Below are 8,589 nucleotides of genomic sequence, written 5' to 3'. Positions count from 1 at the left end.
GGATGTATGTGAATCGGAAATGCCAACCGACCCTATTGTCGAGAGGTTAAATTTAGTTGAAGAAGAAAACAATTTGTTGAAGGAAAAAATAAAAAAAATTGAGGAGGAGAAGATGATATTGGAGTTGCATGTTGCGGATGTCGTCGATGATCACAAGATCAAGATGGATGCAATGCGCTTGAAGATTAGAAAGATTAGAAAATATGCCATTCATACCGAGGCTTGGTATCATTATGGCGTTGGATCAATTGTTACCCTGGTTGCGATTATGATCGCATTTGTTTTCGCATTGAAATGTTTTACATAGTTTCAATGTATGGTTTAATTAATTAGATGCTCTGGAGAGCTATATGTTGTTAGATGAGAACTATGTATGCACTTTGGTTTTAATGTGATGATGAACTTCTATTAATTTGGACACTTAATTATATATAATGCACGCAGATGAACCGGCAATGGATGTACGGTGACAGACACACCCGCGAGTACATTAAGGGCGTGCATGAGTTTCTCGATGCGGCTGAGTCAAACAAGCAGAATGGTTTTATGTGTTGTCCATGCACTGAATGTGGGAATACGAGGTCTTACTCTAACCGGAAAATCCTTCACTCCCACCTGCTTTACAAGGGTTTCATGCCACACTATAATGTTTGGACGAGGCATGGAGAAATAGGGGTTATGATGGAAGACGACGAAGAAGAAGAGTACGATGACAACTATGTGCCCCCTGAATACGGTGATGCTACAAAGGGGGGAGCTGGTTAAGATCAAGGGGAACCAGACGATGTGCCCAATGATGCTGCAACGGGTGAAGCTGCTGAAGATCAAGAGGAACCAGACGATGTGCCCGATGATGATGATTTCCGCCGGGTCATTGTCGATGCAAGGACGCAATGCGATAGTCAAAAGGAGAAGCTGAAGTTCGGTCGCATGTTAGAGGATCACAAAAAAGGGTTATACCCCAATTGCGAAGATGGCAACACAAAGCTCGGTACCGTACTGGAATTGCTGCAGTGGAAGGCAGAGAATGCTGTGGCTGACAAAGGATTTGAGAAGCTACTGAAAATATTGAAGAAGAAGCTTCCAAAGGATAACGAATTGCCCGACAGTACATACGCAGCAAAGAAGGTCGTATGCCCTCGAGGATTGGAGGTGGAGAAGATACATGCATGCCCTAATGACTGCATCCTCTACCGCGGTACAAGGATCTGAACGCATGCCCGGTATGCGGTGCATTGCGGTATAAGATCAGACGAGATGACCCTGGTGATGTTGACGGAGAGCCCCCCAGGAAGAGGGTTCCTGCGAAGGTGATGTGGTATGCTCCTATAATACCACGGTTGAAACGTTTGTTCAGAAACGAAGAGCATGCCAAGTTGATGCGATGGCATAGTGAGAACCGAAAGAAAGATGGGAAAGTTCGGGGAGCAGAGCAACAATCACAGCACCTGGCCCGTGACTCTATGTATGTATAACCTTCCTCCTTGGATGTGCATGAAGCGGAAGTTCATTATGATGCCAGTTCTCATCCAAGGCCCTAAGCAACCCGGCAATGAAATTGATGTGTACCTAAGGCCATTAGTTGAAGAACTTTTATAGCTGTGGAATGGAAACGGTGTACGTACGTGGGATGAGCACAGACAGGAGGAATTTAACCTTAAGGCATTGCTGTTCGTGACCATCAACGATTGGCCCGCTCTCAGTAACCTTTCAGGACAAACAAACGAAGGATACCACGCATGCACGCACTGTTTAGATGACACTGAAAGTATATACCTGGACAAATGCAGGAAGAATGTGTACCTGGGCCATCGTCGATTTCTTCCGACCAACCATCAATGTCGAAAGAAAGGCAAGCATTTCAAAGGTGAGGCAGATCACCGGAAGAAGCCCGCCATGCGCACCGGTGATCACGTGCTTGCTATGGTCAATGATTTACACTACGTAATCTTTGGAAAGGGTCCCGGTGGACTAGCTGTTCCGAATGACGCTGAGGGACACGCACCCATGTGGAAGAAGAAATCTATATTTTGGGACCTACCCTACTGGAAAGACCTAGAGGTCCGCTCCTCAATCGACGTGATGCACGTGACGAAGAACCTTTGCATGAACCGGCGGTATGGATCGAGGATTATCTCCTTCACATCCACATGGAACGCGGCGATGATCTACACGCCATCAAATACCTCCTGCTCAAACTTAAAGGACCGGCCCGGCATTGGCTTAACAGCTTGCCAGCAGATTCAATCGGTTCTTGGGAGGACCTGGAAGCCGCATTCCTCGACAACTTCCTGGGCACTTACGTGCGACCGCCGGATGCCGACGACTTAAGCCACATAATTCAGCAGCCAGAGGAATCGGCCAGACAATTCTGGACACGGTTGCTAACAAAGAAAAACCAGATAGTCGACTGTCCGGACGCAGAGGCCCTAGCAACCTTCAAGCATAACATCCGCGACGAGTGGCTTGCCCGGCACCTGGGTCAGGAAAAGCCGAAATCCATGGCAGCCCTCACGACACTCATGACCCGCTTTTGCACGGGAGAATACAGCTGGCTAGCTCGCAGTAACAACTTATCAAAGAACCCTGGTAATTCGGATACCAAGGACAAAAGTGGCAGGACACGTCGGAATAAGCAAAAACGCCGCGTTAACAGCGACAGCAATGAAGACACGGCAGTCAATGCCGGATTCAAAGGCTATAAATCCGGTCAGTGGAAAAAGCCATTCAAAAAGAATACTCAGGGCCCGTCCAGTTTGGACCGAATACTCGATCGCTTGTGCCAGATACATGGCACCCCCGAAAGGCCAGCCAATCACACTAACAGGGATTGTTGGGTGTTCAAGCAGGCAGGCAAGTTAAGGGCCGAAAATAGAGACAAGGGGCTGCACAGCGACGACGAGGAGCCCAAGCCGCCGAACAACAATGGACAGAAGGGCTTTCCCCCACAAGTGCGGACGGTGAACATGATATATGCAAACCACATTCCCAAGCGGGAGCGGAAGCGTGCGTTATGGGACGTATACGCGATGGAGCCAGTCGCCCCAAAGTTCAACCCATGGTCCTCCTGCCCGATCACTTTTGATCGAAGGGACCATCCCACTAGCATCCGTCATGGCGGCTTCGCTGCATTGGTTCTCGACCCAATCATCGACGGATTTCATCTGACAAGAGTCCTCATGGACGACGGCAGTAGCCTGAACCTGCTTTATCAGGATACAGTGCGGAAAATGGGCATAGATCCCTCAAGGATTAAGCCCACAAGAACGACCTTTAATGGCGTTATACCAGGTGTAGAAGCCAACTATACAGGCTCAGTAACACTTGACGTGGTCTTCGGATCCCCGGACAATTTCTGAAGCGAAGAGTTAATCTTCGATATAGTCCCGTTTCGTAGTGGCTATCACGCCCTGCTCAGACGAACCGCATTCGCAAAGTTCAATGCGATGCCGCACTACGCATATCTCAAGCTCAAGATGCCAGGCCCTCGAGGAGTAATTACGGTCAACGGAAACACCGAACGCTCCCTCCGTACGGAGGAGCATACGGCGGCTCTCGCAGCGGAGGTACAAAGTAGCCTTCTCAGGCAATTCTCCAGTCCGGCCATTAAAAAGCCAGACACTGCCAAGCGTGCCCGGAGTAACCCACAGCAGGACCGCCTGGCACACTCTGAGCAAGCGTAGCAATGCGGCCCCAACCCCAGCTTTCGTGACATAATGAAACCAGTACCTCGCGTACATAACTACGCCCTTGAAATACCATGGGCACAGGGGAAGGGGCACAATAACGACACGCCCAAAATATGGCTTAAAACGTACTAGGGGCTGCCGAATTCTTTTTTAATTTTTTCTTACTTTTAGAACTCCATACTTCGGACGACCTGTTCGGCAATTCGACTGCCGCACAAACGATGCAAGATCCAGGGAGGCAGACAAGCCATGCCGCATTATCGAACTCCCAGGTGGTCTCTATTACGAGCGGTATACCTGTTTTAAATACAATTCCGTGGCCTGCCCCTGGTCAGGACATACTGAATAGTCCAATATCTTTTGCTTACCGCACTATTTGTATCGTTCGGCTTTGATAAATAGCCTCTCTATAAACAATGCTTAGCTTTTTGTCTATTTTTTGCATTATCCTCTTTTCACATATATGTTTATTAAATGACATGATTGCACCCGTACACCATGGTACGACAAACACGCCAGGGGCTTCAGTACCCCTCATAATGGTGTGAGAAGTTCGTACACTTTCACAAGTGCGGCACCCCGAACTTATAGCACTATATGCATCGGCTCCGAATCATGATTTGGGTCAATAGTTGGGTTTGCCCGGCTCCTATGTTTTGGTGCCTTACGTTCCGCTCTATCGGCTAAGGTAGCACTAGGAGAACCACTGCGATTGTGCCCCGGTTCAGCTGGGTTAAGCACCTCAGTGGAGAAAGCTAAAACTGACTGTCATGATGAGGCGAGAGACCGGTTGCTGTTCGAGAGGTTTTTTGAGTCCCTAAAGACTTGTGCCGCTTCGAGCGAGGAGCTGGCTTTGTCCGGCCAAGGCGTGGATAGCGCCCCGAACTCGGTCTTCCGAACTAGGGCTTCGCCGAAATTTAAAATTATAGAGTTCTATGGCTAAGAGAGAGTGTTCAAGAATTATAGTTCGATTGCCTGGTTCGTTGTGCTGAGCGCCTCCCTCGAAGGACCCAACTATGGGAGAAAGAGCGCTCAGGTTTATCCCGAACACCCCAGCACTAGTGCCATGGGGGCAGAAGCCGACGACTGGCCATCTCTCAATTTTTTGATAAACGGCCGCAAAAAAAGTAATATTTTAAATTCAATAAGCATTGCTTAGCGCATATGAACAAGTTTTCAGCGCACAGGATAAACATGAGCGAGTTCATTCAAAAATCACATCCTTGGTACATTCATCCGCCACAAGGCGGGCACCAGCAAGAACATCCTTGTAGTAGTTCTCGGGCTTGCGATGCTCCTTCCTCGGCGGTGGCCCGTCCTTCACAAGCTTCTCACCTTCCAACTTACCCCAATGCACCTTTGCACGGGCAAGGGCCCGACGGGCACCTTCGATGCAGACGGAACGCTTGATGACCTCGAGCCTCGGACAGGCCTCCACCAGCCGCCGCACCAGCCCGAAATAGCTCCCAGGAAGGGCCTCTCCGGGCCACAACCGAACTATGAAGCCCTTCATGGCCTGTTCAGCTGCCTTGTGGAGCTCGACCAGCTGTTTCAGCTGGTCGCTCAAAGGCACAGGGTGTCCGGCCTCAGAATACTGAAACCAGAACACCTTCTCCGTCGAGCTGCCCTCTTCAGCTCGGTAGAATGCGGCGGCATCGGATACGCTGCGGGGAAGATCTGCGAATGCCCTTGGAGAGCTCCGGATTCGGGTAAGTAACAAGTAGTTTACTTTTATATTTCTGCTTTGCATGAAGAATGCCTTACCCGCTGCTCTCTTCCTCATCTCCTCCAACTCTTTGAGGGCCTTTTGGGCCTCGGCCTTGGTAGACTTGGCAGTATCAAGGGCCGTCGCGAGCTCGGATGCTTGCGCCTTTGACTCAAGCTCCAAACTCTCATGTTTTTTCATGAGAGCCTGAAGCTCTTGCTGCACCTCGTCGACCTGAGCCCCAAGTCTGTCTCGCTCGGTGCGCTCCGCGGCCATTTTCTTTTCGGCCTTAGACAGCGCCTGCTTAAGGGTCGCCACCTCAGTCGTGGCCCCTACAATAAGCAGTACAATCCTGTTACTCTTTTTGCAATCAAGCCTTTTTATAGGCACTTTTTCTGTAAGGTATTTCTTACCTTCTTCCTCCTCGAGCCACCGCTTGGCAAGGCCGAGCTCTTGCTCGGTCCGCTGGAGGTCCTGCTTCAGGACACCCAACTCCGCAGTCAATGCGGCAGTGGATAGCAGCGAAGCCTTCATACGCATATTGACTCTTTTTTGTTAGACTCCTGCGATATTTAATAGATCCTCTATTCGGCTTTTCTTTCCGAACGCCAAACAGAGCATCAGGGGCTACTGTCTATGCGGTAATATTTTTACATATTTTTTACCTCGAAGCCTGTTAGAAGGCTAGCGCAAGCTTCAGTCAGTCCGCTCTTGATGGACTGAACCTTCTGGATCACCGTACTCATAATAGTACGGTGCCCCTCGTCGATGGAGGCGCCGTCGAGCACCTCCAGCAGATTGTCCGGCACCTAAGGTTGGACGGAGGCCGCCGGCTCAGAAGGCTTGCTCGTCTTGGAAGGAGTTCGCCTACCGTGGTCCGGAACTATGGAAGATTCTGGCGCGGTGTCCGGCACAAAGCCGGACTTGGAGCCCTGGGGGGCCTTATCCCCTTCACTCCTGGAGTCTGGGAGGTTGCCTTGCGGCTCCTCCGGGAGCACCTCCTCCTGCCCCGGAGCTTGTCGCGACGCCACTTCGGCGTCGTCTGCAGTGCGGGGGGAGACAGCGGGCGGAACTGAGTTCACGTCCGATGAGTCCAGGGAGCCGCCCGACGATTCGTCGAATTCGGCCTGGGGCGGACTGCATAATTACATTCGACATTAGGGAAAGTTGTGCAACAAAGGAACGTCATGAGTTATTCTGATATCCGAACTTACGATTTCGCCGGACGCTTGGCCCTGTTTGGCCACTCCTCTCCGCCCTCTTCGGCGTCGGGGGAGTAGTCCCGCGGAGGGGTCTTCCTTTTCCTAGACCTCTCGGCCTCCCCCGTTGGGGCGACCTTCCTCTTCTCTCCTCCCTCCGCTGGGGGGAGAGTTTTCTTCTTCCTCCTCCTCGTTTTCATGGGAAGAGGGCGTCTCGGACTCGTCGGATGACGAGTCTGACACCACCATGTTGCGGGCACTCTTTCGAGTCCCTGTGGTCTCTTCTTCTTGGCCTTCTTCTCCGGCACCACATAAGGCACTGGAACTAGCAGCTTCACTAGTAGAGCTGGGGCTGGGTCTTCGGGCAGCGGAGCCGGACAGTTAATCGGTCCGGATATCGCCCGCCAAGCCTGTCAAAGGTAAGGGAGTTTAGATCCCACATAGAGTCAAACTATGAAGAAAGCTTAACATCCTGTAAAAGGTGAAGATAGCTTACCTCGCTAGCGTGATGCTGCGAGGTGTATCCGCGGTCCTCGGAAGCGGATGCGGGAACCTCGGCGCCCTTGAATAGCACCTTCCAGGCATCTTTGTACGTCGTGTCAAAGAGCCTGCTAAGGGTTTGGTGCTGCGCCGGGTCGAACTCCCACAGATTAAAATCTCGTTGTTGGCACGGGAGGATCCGGCGGACGAGCATAACCTGGATTACATTAACAAGCCGGATTGGTTTGTTCACCAGGGACTGGATGCATGTTTGCAATCTGGTCACCTATTTTTCATCACCCCACGACAGGCCCGTCTCTTTCCAGGACATAAGCTGCGTGGGGGGTCCGGATTGGAACTCGGGGGCTGCGGTCCATTTCGGATCGCGTGGCTCGGTGATGTAAAACCACCCGGATTGCCACCCCTTTAGGGTCTCCACAAAAGATCCCTCGAACCATAGTACGTTGGCCATCTTGCTCGCCATGGCGCCTCCGCACTCCGCCTGGCTTCCGCGCACCACCTTGGGCTTGACGTTGAAGGTCTTGAGCCAGAGGCCCAAATGAGGGCGGACGCGGAGGAAAGCCTCGCACACAACGATAAACGCCGAGATGTAGAGGATGAAGTTCGGGGCCAGATCGTTGAAATCCAGGCCGTAGTAGAACATGAGCCCTCGGACAAATGGGTGGAGTGGAAAACCCAGTCCGCGGAGGAAGTGGGGAAGAAATACTACCCTCTCATGGGGCCTTGGGGTGGGGAGAAGCTGCCCCTTTTCGGGAAGCCGGTGCGCGATGTCCTTAGACAGGTATCCGGCTTCCTTAGCTTCTTGACTTGGCCCTCCGTAGCGGAGGAGACCATCCACTTGCCTCCCGCTCCGGACATTGCTGGAGAAGGCTGAGGTGGGAAGTGCGGGCTTGGACGCTGGAGCTCGAGTGCGCAGGAGATGGATAGGCAAAGGAGGAAGAAGGCATAGGTAAAAAGGTGGATCCTTATCCCCTTATATGGGCGGATGCGGTTGTGCGTCCCCACCAGCCTAGTAAAACTCGCTTGCCTCCCAAGCACCGTGATAAATGGCGCGGTTGGGTTACCCACGCCCGTATTAATGAGAATCCCGTAAAGGGGGTACACGATCTCTGCTTTGACAAGACGTGCCAAGGAAACCGCCTCGCAAAACATGCTGAGGTGGAAAAGTAAAAACGATTCGAGTAAAGGACTTGGCCCTAGTGTGATGACACACTGCGGAATACGTCAGCAGTTTTGATTTGTGTTAATATTATTCTCTCTATGGCGATATGTGGAAGCTTATTTTGCAGAGTCGGACACTTCTCTATGGCGATATGTGTTAATATTATTCTCTATGGCAATCTTCTATGAAGGACTTGGAGGAGGAACCCACCTTGCAATGCCGAAGACAATTTTCGCGCCGGACACGTCGTCATTGAAGCCTGGTTCAGGGGCTACTGAGGGAGTCCTGAATTAGGGGGTGTTCGGGTAGCCGGACTATACCTTCAGCCGGACT

Source organism: Triticum urartu, chromosome 7 (assembly GCF_003073215.2).
Source record: "Triticum urartu cultivar G1812 chromosome 7, Tu2.1, whole genome shotgun sequence".
NCBI classification, from domain to species: Eukaryota; Viridiplantae; Streptophyta; class Magnoliopsida; order Poales; family Poaceae; genus Triticum; species Triticum urartu.
Note: the sequence above shows the minus strand (reverse complement) of the source record.